Here is a 20197-nt window from a genome sequence, read left to right as displayed (position 1 = left end):
TGCACAAAAACGCGATGGTAAAAGCCAGTCTGGCCAGTGTGTCATGAACAGAAATCAAATCCACTCAGAAATACTTTCTCTGCACTTCATTTGAGTCTGTAAGAAGCCCATTAAGGTAAAGTAACTCTCATTATGGAAACGTTGCCCTGAAAGGTGTCCAGAATGTTCCTTTGTGCTCTGCCATGATTAATGAAAACACCGCCACACATCTCTCTGCGGGTGCATCCGAATCCAGACGGAGGGAGAATAGGAAAGCTTGACAGCGAGGCTGTAAGTACAGTAACAATGTCAAACCAAGAGCTTAACTGTGAGGAAACATGGATTATGCTTAGAATAATGAGTGTAATAGTGACTGTGAAGGAATGATTGGGGTGAGGAGAAGAGGCTGAACCTTATGTTTCTCTATTTAACAAGACTAAGTTGTTACTCCATGCTAGACACTTGAAGGCAAGAGCGTAGCCGTGATTTCTGAAGCGAGGGGGACAGACTGTTCAGGGGGATGAGTTTTATTGATCCTCGCCCATTTGTCTCTTCACATTGCGGATTCCAAGTAGCCTACATTTCATTTATGATTGATTGAAACACTGACATTTCCATAAACCGTTCCACACTGTTTTACTACCGCAACTTGCCCAATGGGAGCCCTAATAAATTGTAGTAAAGCAGTAGTGTCAACCTTGCTTTTACGCTTGTTTTGCCGGAAAATAGACGTGGAGCGTAAATAAACGCTTCAGGTTGTGATTATGCCCGTGAGACGCAGCTAAGACGTAAGCCGGTGCAGACAGCTGCATGGATTAAATTAGAGCGTGTCTGATGCGCCAGTAAAAGATACGCCTGACACGCTTGCAGACACCCACAGTACAGGTAGAAATTGTTGATCCATTTAACTGTGGTCGTTAAGCATCATTTTGTTTATTGGTTATGTGATATATATTAGCGTACGTGTGTGTGGCTTGGCTGAATCCTAAATTTCTAACGAACAAAAACGCGTGACTGGCCTAATAACATTTTTCTGAATCAGGATTGAATCTAATCGGGTGTGAGAGTTTCTGTGTTCCCGTACAGACTGCAAAGACTGTTGAAAACTGTCCGTCTGGACTGCAGAGTTCTGTCATTGCAGATATGGCTGATGAAGTGTGTTCAGATCACCGTGGAAGAAGGCGTGCATGTAGAAGTGAGTCACTTCACAACAGACAACATGCTGAACTTGCATCATATTATACCCTAAGGGTACATTTTACTTTATTGCGGTTTTGATCATGCACAACAAAGCATGAAATGCAAGAATGAAATCCCCTTTCAATACAATAGGTATTTAACTTTCTTAAATTAAATGAAGAAAAAACTGAAGTGGTTGTTTTTGGAGCAAAAGAGGAACGATTAAAAGTCAGCACTCAGCTTTAAACGACAATGTTAAAAACAACAGACAAAGCCAGAAATCTTGGTGTAGTCATGGACTCAGACCTGAATTTCAACAGCCACATTAAGTCAATTAGACCAAGAGAGTGGATCACATCACTCCAGTTCTGAAGTCTCTACACTGGCTTCCAGTGCCTCAAATAATTGATTTCAAATACTTCTGCTGGTTTATAAATCACTAAACAGTTTAGGGCCAAAATACATTTCTGATCTGCTGCTACACTATGAACCACCCAGACCTCTCAGATCATCTGGGTCAAGTCTGCTTTCTGTCCCCAGAGTCAGAACTAAACAGGGAGAAGCAGCGTTCACTTTCTATGCTCCACACATCTGGAACAACCTCCCAGAAAACTGCAGGTCCTCCACAACTCTCAGTTCTTTTAAATCAAGGCTGAAGACGTTTCTTTTTGATGTTGCCTTTCTTTAAATAATTGTGCATTTCTTATACTGAAGTTGCATTGCTGAAACTGTATGACAATCTATATAAGCATATAAAGAGAATTCAAAAGTAAGACCGGTGGGAACGGCCCGTTCTTGGAACGGCAAGGATTGCGGGTGGATTACGTGTATAGAGCAACGGCTTATACATTGTCCCATACTAGCAGCCTAAAATCTTGTATTTTATCTGCTTTTATATTTTTAACAGTTTTTATGTAAAGCACTTTGAATTGCCCTGTTGCTGAAATGTGCTATACAAATAAAGCTGCCTTGCCTGCCATGGGTATAGTGGCACTCGACCAGCCATGCCAAAACACTTATTTATGAACTTTAATATTCAATGTAAAAATAATGGCAAAATGAAATATCATAATGTGGTGTCAACAAAACACAGCAGCATCGCATCACATCGCATAGGCACGATGGGATTTCAACTGAGGAAAGTCCTGCATTAAGGCCTGGTTAGTCGTTTTGGTGCCTATGTCATCTCCGCATGGTGCTCACCTTTTCTGGCTAAACTTCAATACCACGGCCCCTGAAAGGACCGTCATATGGCGGTGCCTATAGCCGGCTCACAGTCACCTATTGTCGGCTAAACAACCGCTGCTGGTAGCCGGCGTCCTGGAGTTCTGTAGCAGCTACAACCAGCAACTGCTGCTTGGATTTTATCGTTCTATGGCACTATAGACTGTTCACATTACAGCGCTTTACTTAGTTTAAAATACTGCTATTTTAGGTATTGTGGTGCCTTAAATAGTAATGCTGTGATGCTGTATGAAGAGGAATCCGCCGACACTGTTCTTGATTATAAAAAGGTTTATTACAAGCAAAGATTCAGCATCAATTTTACAAACTCCTGCAGAGAGCTTGGAGAACGACCAACCCAAATTCTTCCAAAAAGTCATTCTGCCTTTTCTTTGTGTGCACAACGTATATATCTCAATGCATTGTATCAACATAAGACCTGATTTTGTAAGTATACCATTGGACCAGATAACTGACCAATCAATGCCTGTTATCTGGCACAACTCCAACAAAGGTCTCTTCTGTCTTGGGGGACCTCTACTCATGTTAACAATTTCCAGATGTTCTCAGTGAATGTAGAGTAAAGTTAATGCATCCTCCTTATACCAACTCTTAAGTCAAAGTGTATAGAATGTTATAGACTGTCAATTTACCACATTTCCCCCCTTCGAGACTTAATAAAGTCTCGAAAAACAAAAAGAGTAGGAATAACACTTCTCATTATAACATGTTCCTTATAATATAACTTTTGGAGTGTAAACAAATTTATAGAGTGTAACAAAATTTAATTTATGGAGTGCGAGAGCGAAAAACCCATCTGGCAGCTTCCTTTCCAAATAGCCATCAATCAATCAAGATGGGAAAACTCTCTCGCGGCCCCTCTGCCCTAGGCGACCACCTCAGTACTCCAGATCAATTAGAAAATACAGCTTTATCAATATATGTAGAAATATGGTTTAAGCAAATACATGTGGAAACCTCAGAAAATGAAATAAAATCAAAACAATGTCCAAATTCAGGCAGGTCAACCCTTCGGAGCTGAAAAAGGACTTCTATTTCCTGCCTAGACCCCATTTCCCTAAGCTTTGAGAAAGAAAGAAAAACATCTGAGGTTCTCATATTTTCACTTCATGACACACTTCATTATTCAAGCAATTAATACAAAAATATGATACAAAGTATGTTTTACTTATGCAAACATATATATATATCAGACAAACACAGGAATGTAGTCCATATATTCACTTCTCAGCAATGTTGAATATCAATGCAGTGTTGGTGTGGTGAAATCGGAACAGATCCCACACCATCCTGGTTCAGAAGTCTCCTAGCTCCTTCATGTTGTCCATATTTGTATCTGTATCCCCTCTGCACATTCTCCCATATTCTCTGGAAGAAAAGAAAACACTGACCAATATCGTTTGCAAAACAACACATGAAAATTAAAACATCAAATAAGAATAAAACAAATAGTATAATATGAATCACATTCCATTTCCCCCCTTTGATTAATAAGAAGACACTAAATACCCCTACAAAATCCAAAGAAATGTGAAAAAAGCATACAGTAAACCAAACCCTCATTTTAAACAAAATTTCTAATTCCCTCTTTGCCGACCATTGATAGTCAGCAACAAAAGTTATGTAATTTCTTAAAAAATAACTCTTATCCTGATGCATCAGTCACACCTTCAACAAATTAAATCAAACAAATCATAAACATCCCTTTTTAACACGTCTTGGTGTAGCCAATTGGGAATTAGAGAAGACCAAAGTTATTTTAAGAGCCAATCATTTTGTAGCATGTAATTACTCGCTTTTTACAAAGTACCACACAAAAGTCTCTCTTCACTGTTTGGTTACCAGATAGTGGGTGTAATAAATCTCCTCATGTCCAACTCTGTCAACCTCATCTATGTGACATTCCTGTTTAAATTAGACAAAGGCTGAAAAGTAACATGACACAGCATTATACTAGCATAAAGCAATGCAGTCACTTTGCCACATTATAAAATTATAACCATGCATGTGTTAGTCAATACTGAATTCTCAATTGCCCAATGCAAGCATTCATTGACATTTAGACTGATACTTAAACTAACATCTCAACACATCAGTGTAGCCATCTTAAACTGTGAAAATTATCCTAAACTCTTCACATTTAACATCTTTACATTTTCATCCTGGACACAAGACAAACCAAGTCTGCTTGCTAATGTAATATGCAGAACAATCGTTCCTCTCCATTAAATTGTTTCTGTAATTAATAAGCCAAAATTATAATCTCTATCAAAATTCAATGAATTGCACAGCTTCACTCTGGAGTCTTTGTAAGTTATTTTACCTTCTAACTCTACAGACTTCATTAACACCACTGCCACGTATGCAGAATAGTGAAATTCAAATCAGATTTCTAAACCTCTGTATCAATAACAACAGATGCTGATCCATCATTGGGCTATAATAACTGATTCCCGTTCGCGAATCTATACTTAGAGAGATATCATGAACAAATGACTGGTACACTATAAACAACAAATTAACCAATGCAAACAACTTTTCATTTGACTAAAATATATCTGTGATTGGGAGTTGTCTTACTTCCCAATAAATTATCTGGGCAGCAATAAAATAATAGAAACATGTTCAAAAGTTGCCTATGTCATTGGACCACAAAAATAAAACAGTGAAATGTTCTTTTAACATTTCCTGACACACCAACCAAAGTAACATATTTGTCACTAGTCTTGTTAGAAGCTGTCACAGGAAAATCATTACAAATTTAACAGAATAGATTTCACCAGATACTGACAAAATGTAAGGTTTTCATACCAAGTTGCTTAATTTAGATGCATGTCTTAACCCTTCACATAGATATGTTCACATAGAAGTAACTCTATTTTAAAGCAAAAATAAGTACTTCTTTAGAGTATGTGTATTTTCAAATTGTGTGTTTGTTGGTGCATTACCTCCGTTTATGTGTCAATACGTTAATGCGTCGATGCGTCAGAGCAAATCCAGTCTCTCTCCCTCCTCCCTCCTTCTCTGGTTAGTCTACCGATGTCAACGCTCATCTGTGGAGATCTGTACCAACTTGTGACTGTCCTTGTCCTTGAGCTCAATTGTTGGATCTCTTTCCGGCCCTGGTGACACCAGCTGACACCCCCCTTTCAGATATTCTAGGTATCTCTAGAATCCTGGCTCCAGGCTCCTGTATCCTCCTCTGTAATTTCCTCTGGAGTTTCTTCCTGGTCTATTACAATCACGGGCAAAGTGTCCATCCTGTCCACAATTAAAACACACTTGTGGTGATTGCATAAAGTATGAATCAAATCTTCTTCCTCTTCCTCTGCCTAAGCTTCCTCGTCCTCTTCCTCTCCAGTTCTGTATCTGTCCGAAAACTGTCTGTGGATATAAAACAACTGGAACCACGAATGGGGGTTGGGGCAACTGGCTTGACTGGAATTGTGGCGGTAATTGTTGATTTGGTGGGCATTGATTCTGCATAACCAAAACCTGCTTCTTGTCCTTCTTATTCTCCACCAGCTGCATTTGATTGAGTTTTCTGAGAGTTTCTCGGTCCTGTTCTTTGTGCTCATCTCGTCCCAATGGCTCAATTAGAATGTTGTCTGGATGTACATTTGTTGGAAACGTATCTCTCAGCACTCTCCACAAACGTCCTTGACTTGCGGCCAACAACTCAGGATCATATACGGAAGTCCCCACATATCGATTAAGTCCTGCTCTCTGTAGAATTACTTCCATAGCCAGAATCCCAATGAGATTATCCAAAAGTCTCTTAACATCTCCTATGGCAAACTGTGTCCCTGTCGACATTTCTTCCAACTTTGCAATCCAAGGATGTGCTCCCTCTTGAAGAGTAGGCAACTTATCAAGAATATCTGACATATCGGTATTCTGCAAGGGCTTATACTCCAAATCTTGAATGATCACTGGAAGCCTCTTCTTCCTTGTGCCCCTTTGTCTTGGGCGCAATGTACACTTCTTCTCCACTTTCTGGGATCCTTTTTTCAGCAATTTCTCCCTCTGTATCTTCAGCTTCTCAAAGTGCTCTTCCAATCGCTCCATGTCTCTTTCAATCTCTTCTATGCTAGACGCTGCAGGATGAAATCCTGTAGCTCCTCTGCTCTCCAAATCTTCATTGCTGTCTCCATCTTCACTTTCATAACACTCTTCTGAATCACTCTGATCATCATCATCATCATCATCATCCTTTGTCTTCTTGAACCTCAGTCTGCCCATAGTTTCCAGATGTTTAGTTTTCTTCTTACTTTTGGAGCTTGGATTCATCTTTATGGTTGTTTGCTACTTGTCTTTTCTCAATTATTAGTTCATCTGTGAATGTTTCACCAAAGTACTTTGCAGGCATGTGTGACGTTACTTCTTTAATGTCAGTCTCTGGTCATGCCCTGAAAACCATCTGGGTGTCCAATTCAGTCACTTAACCATGGACAGTTGCAAATCTGTTGCCCCTCCTTCTCTGCTGCTCCAGCTCCAGTTTCTGGTGCAAGTATGTGGGGGATGGGGCCAAAGTTGACTACCAAATCAGCTTGTAGAGGAGTAAGACAGGTCTGCTCTGACATCCATCGAGGCACACTGAATAAACACAAAACACAACACCTCCAAGAAGCATTACTTGTACTTTAATCATACTCATTTTAGTTTTCTTGCTTCTAACCTATGACATCATTGATTCAAAATGTTGCTACAAAAATATTACCTAAGTAAGAAAAGTATAAAATATGTACTTAAAGTATCAAAAGTAACAACACAGAAAATATTCCACATTTTTAAACTGGAAATGATCACAATAGTCCTGTCAACTAACTAAGTATTTAAACAGCTAAACATTTCAACCAAACTTGTAGGCCTATATATTTGTTGGACAGTTTAACAACAATAAAACATCATATTTCATAAACATATGTTTGTTCTACACAAATCCTAATTCATTTTTTATTATATGTCCGATTACAGTAATATCCAAAAGAAATTTGTCTTGGAAATTACCATTAGTCATTCCTGAAAATTACATAATTTATCTCTTTTCCCTAAGTTTTGGTGCTTGTGGTATAGCAGTTTTTACTATTCTCATCTAAACGTTTACCCTCCTGTAGATTATAACCCCAATGCTACAGTTGTCTCTGTAACAACAATATTAGTATGAACTCCAGTATCCTAATTCAAAAGTACATTCATCTCTTTCTTTGTCTTTCTGTCACTTTCACAACACTCTCTTTCTGTCTTTAACCAGCCTAGTACCTTATTGTACCCTTAACTTTCTCTTAAAGTCATGCCTTTTTTCCATTATCCCATAAAACTTTCTTTTCCCTTTCTACAGCATACACTTCTCTCTCAGCTTTCCTGACCATCTTTTGTAACAATTGTCACCCATTTAATATACAAAGTATATAAATTAACTCAGTCTGTTTCATTAGGATTGAATTGACTCGCTGTTTCTTCACAGGAATCGGATTCATTCATTCTGTTTCCCACCTTCACAAATGTCACTCATTTCCTTGGTGCAATGACATAACCACATGTGACAGTGGAGAACTTTAGCAAAGTCAAAAACCTTATAGAATTATCAAATTTTTAATTATTTTATTCAAAGTAAAATAATTTTAGATGCCTCACCACTCAAAACAAGTGGTCCAACATTTTAAAATGGCAGAGGTGACAATCCTGAAGCCCATCAATCAGTCCTCTCATCTCTTACTTTCAATAGAGGTATAGAGGCTGGAATTTTCTTAATCCAGGGTGATCAATCACTGATATGAGTTCCAGCAAATCACCTATGCCAGCTATTAATCTCTCTTTTTTCCTTTTTATTTCAGGCCTGAGCCTTATTTATCCTACTTTTATCCTCAAATTTTTCTCCCAATTTTTTCTTTTCATGCTTCAGAAGCAAGCATAATTAAGGCTTCCTAATTAGGACATTTTAAATTCTAATGCCATTTCTCTAGGTGTTTTATGACATTTTCTTTTTTTCTCCTTTTTATTTATCTATCAACATAACTCATTTATAAATTTGATGGATCCCAATCAAATAGTTACATAGTCAAGCAATAGCCACTTTAATGTTTTACTGGGCTGCACTCAACCCCCCTTCTCCTTTAGCCGCTCCGTCTCTGCCCTTAAGTGCAGGCAAGGAGTGGCCTAAACTTTCTGTGAAAACTTGAATTCCTAGCATTCTTGGGCATGCGCAGATCAGTCAGCAGTGTGATTTCACAGTGAGAGGAACTCCACAGCACCCAAGCTCACACTCAACCAAGAAGAATAACTAAAGAATCACTCAGCTTACTTCAACATAGAATTTCTTAATCTTACTAGTTTCAAAGCGGCAGATAATGCAAATAGCAATAGACTATCACAAAATAGTTTAAACGATCTCAAAGAAATCAGAGAAAACTTAATGATCCTCAGCAAACAGACCAGCTGTTACTCCGTTTTTTCCTCAACAGACCACATTAAAACAACAATGACACGGGACAAAACAAACCAACACAAAACATAAAACACAAATACTAATTTGAAGCTTCTTAATTTTACTATAGCCTAATCTATTTTCACGTCCTCCAAAGAAGGCTTTTTGCAATTTTTGAAAACGTTCTCCTTCAAAGAAGACTCATAAGATTGTTAAACAAAGTCCTCCCAAAGAAGGCTCATACATTTTAATACTTTGAAAACGTTCTCTTCAAAAAGAGACTCATATTTTAGCCATAATCAACAGAATATCTTTCATTACAGATAACTAAGACTCCTGTTCTCAACCAACACACACACATATATATATATATATATATATATATATATATATATATATATATATATATATATATATATATATATATATATATATATATATATAATATAGGATCATAAATCACGCATGTAGGCCTACAGCCTTTTCACACACAGCAGAAACACCGCTGTTCACACACATCCTCTCATACACACCCTCTCATACACACAAAAGTCGACATCATTCATCCATGTAATTCCTAAAAAAAAGAAGAATGCTTTCCGCCGTATTCTTTTTCCTTTTTCCTTTCTTTGTCATTTCTTTCCTAAATTTAAACATGTTTTTCCGCCGTTCTCTTTTCTTTTTCTTATTTCTTTTTCCTTATTATTTTGTTACCTAAGTATAGAATTCCAATGCGATGTCTGCTTCGGACACTATTCGTCAACAATGAATCGATTTGGCAAACATTCTACGCTTCAGTTCCCTGAACTGGCTTGAACTTTTATCTAGTAAAAGTTCAAGACTACGGCCCAAGATCGCCTTTTTTCAAAGTGCTTTCTCAGATTAACGGCGTTATCCTTTATTCTTTATTCCTGTTATTTCCTCTTTATTCTTTATTCCTGTTATTTTCTCTTATTTCCTTTTTCTTTATGTTGTTCAAGCCGAATTGCCCTGGCCAGGGTTATCAACTGTTTTCTTTAAGCCAGTTTGCCTATTCCTTAAAGCCTTTTCACGTTGTATGCTCTAATTTACCTTGTCTTACTGTCGAAAAAGTGAGGGCCCATTTTTTCACTCTTGCACAGATATAAATCTCGCCGTCCCGTTATTAGCTTATCCTACATATATTTCTTCCTTTGCTTTATTTTCTCTTTTCCTCTATTTCTCTATCTTCCTTAAGCCTTTGCTTTATTTTCCTTTTTCTCTATTTCTCTAACTTCCTTAAGCTTTTGCTTTATTTTCATCTTTTTCCCCTCTTTTTGCATCGTTTGCAACGCAAATAAAATTTAGAACGGAACCTCCCCCACACAGCAATCACTGCATGGCACACATACACAGGTTCGACACGGTGCAACCCCTCAACGCACACACAGAGCCACACACGAACTGACCAGCGCCCAAAGTTGTGAGAAAGCTCACCTCATAGTCGACCAATGAAGCGGGAGTCAGTCCCTGGGTGCCCATGATGAAACGATGACCTGGGAGATGCAACCGATCCCATCCTCGTCGCCAAAATTGTGGTGCCTTAAATAGTAATGCTGTGATGCTGTATGAAGAGGAATCCGCCGACACTGTTCTTGATTATAAAAAGGTTTATTACAAGCAAAGATTCAGCATCAATTTTACAAACTCCTGCAGAGAGCTTGGAGAACGACCAACCCAAATTCTTCCAAAAAGTCATTCTGCCTTTTCTTTGTGTGCACAACGTATATATCTCAATGCATTGTATCAACATAAGACCTGATTTTGTAAGTATACCATTGGACCAGATAACTGACCAATCAATGCCTGTTATCTGGCACAACAAAGTCTCTTCTGTCTTGGGGGACCTCTACTCATGTTAACAATTTCCAGATGTTCTCAGTGAATGTAGAGTAAAGTTCATGCATCCTCCTTATACCAACTCTTAAGTCAAAGTGTATAGAATGTTATAGAATGTCAATATACCACAGTATATAATGGTCTATTGGTAAAGTAGCATTGGTCATTTTGAGAGGGGGATACATTTTGTCCCCACCGCAGATAAAAATAATAGGCAGGGATATGTAGACCAGAAAGGGGGAAATTCTACGCACCCCCCTCGGAAAATCGCACCTTGGCTAAACTACACATCATGTTGAGGCATATAGTAAACATGAGAACACATACCTGCATGCGCCATGCTAATCTCATTACATGACCCTCATCCTGTTATGTAACGTGATCAATTAACACAGGGATGGACCCCTGGCCTGCATGGCAGTGTAATTGGTACGTATTAATCCTGTTGGTTGCCCCACCCGCCCTGGCTCTGTGGCCTATGATTACAACACTTTGATCATCCCTCATTAGCACCACAGAGAATACATGATGATCATGTTTTGGAAATTACAGAGAGAGAGAGGTTGAGAGAGAAAAAGAGAAGGTAGCCTTAACATTCAGAGCTCGAGTTGAGGGGAAAGAAATGTAGCCCGTATCACTACAGGTGGATTAGTGGGAGAAACAAATGATTTGCTGTTTACCTATAAATCCCTCTGGCATCCATCGTGAAGAATGATGTAAATTTTGTTTTTGTCCTGATGTCATTTGTTATTGCTCCCTTTTGGAACTAGACTAATTTTCTTATATCAGCAGACTGAATAAGACAATTTCCCAAAGCACTTTTCCCCAGCTGCATTCAATGATGTCTGTTTATGCTGCTCTCCCACAAATATTGAGGTGATGGCTGGTCTCCCTTTGTGTGTTCTCTTAATGGCAATGATAGCATTACTTACTGGCAAAATGCGCCATTCCAGCACTTCAGCAAGAAGCCTCGGAGATAAAAAGAAATGCTAAACCTGCTATCTGAATACCTGTCACCTAGTTTAAGGAATGCTCAGCTGTCAGGGACACAATTGTACACCCTGGTACACTGAAAACCCCTTGTAAAGCAATATCTGATGTCTTAACAAGAAGGGAACCTGTCCATACTCTATACTAGGGGTGTGAATCTTCACTGGTCTCACGATTTGATTACTATTATCCTGGCAACGATTCAAAACGATATCACGATGCATCACGATGTATCACGATGCGTCACCTCCTCAATATTATTAAATATTGCTACACACACATGGTTTTCATCAACAAATTCAAGCAGTCAGATACATATGAACTCCCCTTTTTACTTTATCTGCTCTTAAACACTTCCTGAATATAGCCGAGTCTGAACACAGCCGACAAAAACAAAAAAAGGAACGACCGGAAAAGTAACATCAGTAGACAACAATCCATTATGGTCCTTCACTGCATCTATGCAGAATTGTCCAGGTCTGCATCACAATGCATGGATGCAATGATTAATTCAGCCTGTTCTCATGAACCATATGTTGTGATTTCCACGTTTGTTATTGCTGTGAGCACCACATTGACTACCGCTGTATAAGAACGTGGCTGGCCACGTAGAGAGGAGATTGGGGTGATGGGTGGGCGTTAACACACAGGACTTTCAAGCCGGGGAAAACAAAAGACTTTCACCCAGGAAATGGGTGTTTCTTGGGAGTGTTTTAATCCAAACCACGATCATTTTCCTAAACTTAACTAGTCGATTTGGTGCCTAAAACTTAACTTTCGTCGCCGCATAACGCTCACTTTTTCTTGCATAAACTTAACCATAATCTCTGCCGAAATGGTCTGTAGCCATGTCACGAAGCTCTGTAGCGGCTTAAACAGCTAGCTGTCGCTCTGTAGCCGATGTAATGCAAGATGTTTGTGATTGGTTTAAGGAAATGCCAATAAACCAGAGCACATTTTTCTCCCATCCCGGAATGCTATGTGGACTAGCCAGACCTTCGCAGCGCTGTGGAGGAAAGTCTGGCAATGCGAGACTAACCAGGCCTTAATGCAGGACTTTCCTCAGTTGAAATCCCATTATGCCGATGCTGTTTCTCTGCAGCATTTCAGCATCACTGTAGCGTAGTGTTCAGTCCTAACCAAAAGAGACATCCCTGCTTCTGGCTTAAACTTCATCCTACACTGAACTAAAACTAAAAATATACCATCAATGCTAGAAAAAGCTTTCAAGGATGATTCCAACAACATGCACTGCTACAATTTTCAAGCTCCTGACTCATAAGATATGGCAGTGTGATCATTGCAGTCCTAGTTTCAACACTTCTTATAAATGGAAACATTGTCTCCACCTCCAAACAAGTCCTCATTCACCCCTCTGCCTGCCACGGTGTTGCTTTGTCCTCTGTATCATTGTGGATGATACAGACATATAATTAAAATGGTCTTGGCCGGCCACACGACAGGCTAACGAAGCATATGTTTTGGCTATCCCTCATCCATGTCTCCTCTCCTTGTCTTGACTTTATACAAACTTAAAACAATAGGCTGCCCACTCGGCTTCAAAACAGAGTGGAATCAAAGGAAATACAGGATTACCCTTTCATGCTATGTTACAATAAGCCCCAGTTATCCTTCAGACTCCTTTGCTACCACATAATACTGAAAGAGAAAAAAGATTCCTTTTCTACTTTTTAGGGTGACACAAAAGATGTTGAAATGTTTTGGTATAATGTTAAGCAACACGGATCTCATGTGGCTCCACTCTTACTATGCAAGCCTTCCTTCTCTAGTCCTACACAATGAGGGCCCAACTTGACAGCTCTGCGGCTCAAAAAATAGCAAAGTTAACACAGAGACGACAGCCTTTGACATGATAATGAATTCACATGGCACAAGCTCAGCGTTTAATATCTCTGTGTGCTGAGGAGCAAAGGAGGATGGGTAGTAAAGGCTGGAGCAAATTAAAAGATCATCAATGCGTGTTCGGAGATTGATGCTCCTTAGCCTATTAGAGATGTAAAGTCAATGGAGTGAGCATGTCATCTGTTTAAAAGAGTTTTTGTTTAACAAAGCTGGGATAGAAGTGACTGTGCTTATCGCTGTGGATGAAACATGAGTATTGTGCAGCTTCTAAAGCTCATGCAATTATAATTCCCTGAGGGGATTTTACACAAAACAATGTTCACAAGGATACCTTCCCCCTCCACATACCCACACACTCTTTTTCTTCACTTTGTAATTGTTTAAAAGCAAATCTGCCTCCTCTGTATACTCTACACTTTTTACAGAATTAGAGTACCATTATCGCTGTATCGACCCATTACCAGGCAAGCAGCCAGGTAGAGTGTGGTATGATTCTTGCTGTTGGAGGAGAAGAGCAGGCCAAGTGCATTTAGAACAGATGACTTACTGCTGTACTTTATGAATTGCAGGGTTTTTTCCTGCACAGAGAAAGTTTTGGCACCCCCCAAAGAGGTTTTGGCCAGTGCCAAAGGAAAATCACCAACGCCAAAAAGTGCCTGTCCTTTCTCTGACTCCCTGAACAAGCAGCAGAGGTGGCGGCGTCCCGCTCCGTTTCTCTGTTGAACCCCGTTCACGTAACAGCGGCAGTTAAAGGACAATTCCGGCCAATTTTTATGTTTATCTTGATCGCTATAAATATGCGAATACTGTCGATAGAAAAAAAAACAACCCGACCGACAGAGTTGCTGCAGCTACGTCTACGAGCTTCCACTTAGCTAAAACGGCAGTTGTCGGGGCATATTTTAGAGTGCCTTTGTGCCTCTTAACAGACACAAAATGCAATTAAAATATCTGTGCAACATGAACAGGGCCCTTCCCACATATCTGGGATATTAGACAAAATACCAGCTGACTGTTGAACGTGTTGTAATCGTAACTTATGGAGTACTTTAGTAGGAGGAGGGCATCACAGAGCCATTGCGGTGGGTATGCACGTGAACAGAGTTCAAATGTGAAGTGAAACTAAAGTTGCATAGATGTTTGTCAAAGAAGACATTTCAACTACAGTCAAACATAGATATAAAGAATACATGTTGTGTAGTTGCTGCATTGCAATGATTGTTGGAATTGAGCCATCATTTATTAGTAGTTCCACCTGTGCCATTTCTGAAAAGTCATAATGTCTGTTGTAAAAAAATAAAGAAATTGATTGAATGATTGATTGATTGATTGATTGATTGATTGCTTGCTTGCTTGATTAATTCATTTCTTGGTTGAAAACAGCAGGAAATGGCCGACTAGAGCTCTGGAATATTTTTGCTTTATTTAAACGAAAGAAAGTTATATTGACTTTTCTTCTTCATTTAAAAGTTTAATTTTAGTTCATACTTGTGATGATGGTTCTTTTGTAACACCAATCCATTCCCTCCACAGTGTATCATTATCGGGGGCTTTGCTGGATGACCACATTATCCATTATTGGAGCATTTCACAAACTATGAGAAACTAGCTGCACTTGTTGTTTTGCTCATGATAGTCTCACTTTGCCAGACCTTCCTCCACAGCGCTGCAGAGGAGGGTCTGGCTAGTCCACACAGCATTCCGGGATGGGAGAAAAATGTGCTCTGGTTTATTGGCATTTCTTCAAACCAATCACAATTGTCTTGGGCGGCGTTAAGCGCCAGACGGAGCCACGGTGCAGCTGCAAAATAGCCTCGGGATGTAATCAGTATGTAGTATGGCACAGCACTAGTCTTTTTAGAACCCATTACATGAATATGTTGAAAGAAGACATAATGCACACAACCTGTAGATAGTAGAGAGCAGACCTACATATCTATCCTAGCTGATTACATCAAATGTATGTAAAACTCCCAAAGGAATATTTATTTTTACATTCCAGGCTCTGTTTTCATTTCAGATTTGCATACCATGCTTTGCAACGGCTATGAATATATATGGTATAAATGATGCATTTATATATATATAAATATATATATATATATATATATATATTCCAGATCTGCTTGATGGACTATTACACACCTCTGTCATTAATATCTATGAGAATAAATAGACTCATGCTTATCTATTCATCATTATGTGTAACTGATACACACATTTTTGAAGTACTCAATAGTTTGAAAGAACTTTTATAGTGCACTTAATGCTGTGTACAGTATCACTTCTTGATATTGTATATGTACAAAATGGCTTTTAAAGCATTAAATTAAGAATTTGTCTTTTGGGAAGCTGTGGTTATTTTGGCGCTGACACTGATAAGGGACAAGGACAAAAGATTTAAAAATAAATAAATATTTGATGTCAAGCCACCAGCAAAGTGCTCAGGTTCCCCCTTTTAAAATCTCGCACTAGTCTCAATGGACGGAGCATTCTGCAACTCCTATTACACAGTCTGGCTCTTCATCAAATAACTGGTCGATGGCTCATGTGATTTTAGAATCTTTATTTCTGGACAGCGTGATTTGATGGCAACTGTACAAAGGTTTTTCAAGGCGAAATGTTCTGCATATGTTATTGTAAATTAATCAAATCCACAGTGCAAATGTTCACAATGATATTGCCATCCATAAAACTTATTTTGTCTTCATTGGAGTTGATTCAAAGGTTTGTGAATATGTAAAACAGGGTCACTGTGGGAAGACTTACAATTTGTTTTACATCAATTATTCAACCTTGCATTCTGAACTCTATTACAAGTCTAAAGACGTTTCTGTCTTTTCTTATGTCATCAGACAAAACACTCTCACTGCACAGTAGCACTTTACTTCTGTCTGATTCTCACTTTAACTGCTGCTGCTGATTCTTTCATGAACATTCCAGCACTGAGAGGTTTCCACACAAAGGTTTCATGCAAAGCTTCTTGAACATACTTTGGAATAAGAGTAAATATTACCACATTTATAGAAAACCATGTTTTTAATAGAACCAAAAAAGTAAACTGCATGCGTTTACATAATAATAACAAGAACCCACAAAAGACGAGATGGAAAGCCTGCACAGTTCTTTAAAAGTAGCAGGAAATCTTTTGGCCGGTCGGCGAAGCAGGAAAAGCTGTAAACACAGCATTGACGTGATCACTTCACCATCCAGTGTTTTTGTACCATAAGGGCGTTTTCAGACCGAATCAGTTGATGGGAAATTTGGAGCGATTTCCCCTTTGGTTCGGTTTTGTTTCGCACCTGGAAAAATCCAAGCGTACAGAAATGCGTCACTACAAATCACGCAAGAAATCTGCTTATTGGTCGGATGTGTCTGGGGCGGGAGCCAGAGAGTAATTATAGGAAGTAGGTCCTGTGTTCTGGACTTTTGCATATTTCTAACTTCTCCATGGTCAAACCATCTCATTTCATTATTTTGCGAGCGACCTTACTACATCTGCTTTGCTCACCGGGACTTTGCTCTGTTGTGCCAGCGTCTGTCTCCAACTTTTATTATTATTGATCCTGACTACAGGAGACATTAGCTCAGACTTGTGGAGTACATGGTTGGTGGGGTTTGAGGTCGGATCACGTTCCCATCACAAACAAACCACTCCAGAGTTAGATTTAAAGATGGAAGGACTCTTGTTTGGTCTGCTTCTGGTGCGCACCCGAGTTCGTTACCTGCATTCACAAACGAACCGCACAAAGGGGGAAAACCAACTCTAGAGACATTCACTGAAATAAATGTGGCAAGTGTAAAAGCCCTAATCTTGGTCTATGCTGATTTGATTTTGACCACTCTTCTGTTTGTCACAAGTCCCCCAACTTATATATCACTATATATCTCTGGAGTACCACTTTAATGGAACAAAGCTTTTCCCTATAGCCACTAAGATGCTCATTAGAAGTAAAATTAGCAATTCCAAAATGTATGGCAAACATAACAAAATGTTATGTTCCAGTCCATTTTTGAAAGAAGAGCTTCTAAATAATAAGTTATCACTACCATCTTTTTAATGTAACTTTGTTTTTGTCTATTTTATCTTATTTTCTACAATGAATCGTGCACATGACAACTAAAATACAGGGCTCCTCTCCCTCCCTCTTGAAGAAAAAAAAAGATTGTCATGGTTAGCGAGGATGGTGGACCCAAATGCAGAGAGCAGGCGAAGGAATAATGAGCACGAGGATTTATTAAACACAAAAACAGGAGCAAACCAAAGGCGGTCCAAAAATGGAGCAGGCAGAAAACAACAGAACAGGCTACGACGTGCTGACAGGAACAAAACCAGACAAACAATGATCCGACGAGAGACAAGGGAAAACAGAGAGGCTAAATACACAAGGTAACGAGGGAACGAGAGGCAGGTGACACAACAGGTGGAACAAATCAAAAAAGGCGGGAAACAAACAAAGACAGGAAGAAAGCTAGACAAGACAAGGGAGACAAGACAGACTACAAAATAAAACAGGAAACAAGCACAATAGAGAACAGAAACCGACTACAAAAATAAGACACACCACAAAATACCAAAACCCTGACAAAGATAACTTAACCTTTCCCCTTTTCTGACCCCTCCTCCCGCCCTATTTATTTTTATACATTCCCTAATGGCCTGTTGTATTTAATAGGTTAAATACCACATGTGTTCATGTTATATTGTCCACTCCTGCATGTGGGTGCATGCTCAGGACGGCCCAAAATCAATTTGCAGTGGTGCTATCACCATTATAATTTGCCACTGCTTTGATCACATCTATAAGAGGGGGGGGGGGGGACTTGGTAAGCAGAAGTTGTAATGTACTACCTGTGAGTGCAAAAAATCAATAAAGAAATTTCAATCAGGAGAGACTTCGTTTATTAAGGTTTATTTGTACATATACATAATATGAAATGTACACAGTCTTTGGAGATTAGACTCCATCGTTATAAAAAATATTTTTAAAGGGGTAGAGAAGCCAAGACATATCCCCCCCGATGGAGTCTAGATACTGGTGGTGGTGAAGGAGCCCGAAGAACGGACCGAAGGAGCCGACGGGAGCGGTCTGCCGGAGGAGGACCCAGGGTGCCGTGGGTGACGATGACTGGAGGTGGAAGGGGAGGAAGAGGGTAGCACGCTTTGCCTGAAATGATAACTGCCAGCAGCAGAGAGAAGAACAGATTTAAAGCAGGGATGTCATGCTGTTATTGGCTCGTGAAATTCATGGCCAATTCTGATTGGTTTAACTGAAAAGTGAACTCCTCGAAACAGCTGATTAGTTTTTTTAGAGAGAGGTGATTGAAGTTTTAGAAGTCTTCCTGAAGGAATTTACGCTGAGCTTCATTTCAATCAGGAGAGACTTCATTGCAAATATGCAAAGGTTTATTTGTACATATACATAATATGAAATGTACAGAGTCTTTGGAGATTAGACTCCATTGTTATAAAAATAATTTTTTAAGGGGTAGAGAAGCCAAGACCTATCCCCCCCAACAGTGATTGAAAGGCGTAAAAAAAAACATTGTATCGTATACCACCTCAAATGCGCACGTGAATCTGAGAATGTCAACTGAAAATGAATTTAAGTACAACAATGCCCGCCGGCTGTCACTATTATAGAAGTTACGGTAATTAAACGCCAGAGAGACAGGGAAGCCGAGACTGAAAACCAGGGTTTAGACAGCGCCTGAATATAGTTCATGCAGCCTGATACGCATTACGGTGGGCGGCAACATGAATGAACAAAAACGCAGCCCGATGAGACAACTTAATTTAGATGAGGTGGGATGTTCCAGCTGACTTGAACGCCGGGTCCACTGCCGTGATGGAACCGACTGAGTCACATTCAGCGCCGACACTTGAGCGTCGGGCGGCTGGAGACCACTGCTGTGCAGGTCGGAGCAGGGTCGTGCGGCGATTTAGGCGTTGTCGATCAAGGCAAACATCCCCAGGAACTGCAGTCGTGTGTGAGTATTTGCAGGAAGAAAATAGCGCTGCCAGGTTGTTACCGTTTGTACCCGCGAGTATCCAACGGGGCAGCCGAAGAGGCTGCTTGACAGGAACGAGTGCGAGGAGAGGGTTTTTCCTCTAAGGATAGACATCAGTTGCTACCGGCACGAGACAAGGGCTGTGAAAAGGTGAAGTGAACGTTTGCCAGTAGCACGCTTTGCCTGAAATGATAACTGCCAGCAGCAGAGATAAGAACAGTTTTAAAGCAGGGATGTCATGCTGTGATTGGCTCGTGAAATTCCCGGCCAATTCTGGTTGGTTTAACTGGAAAGTGAACGCCTTGAAACAGCTGATTAGTTTTAGAAAGAGAGAGAAGTGAGTGAAGTTTTAGAAGTCTTCCTGAAGGAATATACGCTGAGCTTCATTTAGAAAATAAATAATGACATTGTAAATGCTGCGGACATTTAATGCTTTTTGCAGTTAGTATGTGTTCACTTTGTGACTTGAAAATACATTAAGACATATAACATATGTAAAAGGTAACATATTTGTTGACATGCATCCCAGTGCAGCTTTTCTTGCAGTACTTAGTCACTTAGTTCCTATTATGTGCAATCACATCCAAAGAATTCTCATCAGTGTCCTCCTCAGTTTTTTCTCTGCTGCCATGACTCTTCCCCATT

General features: G+C 39.6%; 1 long non-coding RNA gene across 1 annotated transcript in view; it reads right to left on the bottom strand.

The window, feature by feature from the left end:
• Nucleotides 1-4583: 4583 nt before the first annotated feature.
• Nucleotides 4584-20197, bottom strand: part of LOC118495097 — a 90432-nt gene continuing 74818 nt past the window's right edge. Inside the window, exon 3 of the long non-coding RNA XR_004897422.1 lies at nucleotides 4584-4742. This is a non-coding gene — a long non-coding RNA (uncharacterized LOC118495097). The remainder of the gene's footprint in view (nucleotides 4743-20197) is intronic.

Source organism: Sander lucioperca, chromosome 5 (genome assembly GCF_008315115.2).
Source record: "Sander lucioperca isolate FBNREF2018 chromosome 5, SLUC_FBN_1.2, whole genome shotgun sequence".
Taxonomy (NCBI): domain Eukaryota; kingdom Metazoa; phylum Chordata; class Actinopteri; order Perciformes; family Percidae; genus Sander; species Sander lucioperca.
The sequence above is the reverse complement of the archived record's forward strand: the minus strand, read 5'-3'. Positions and strand labels throughout refer to the sequence as shown.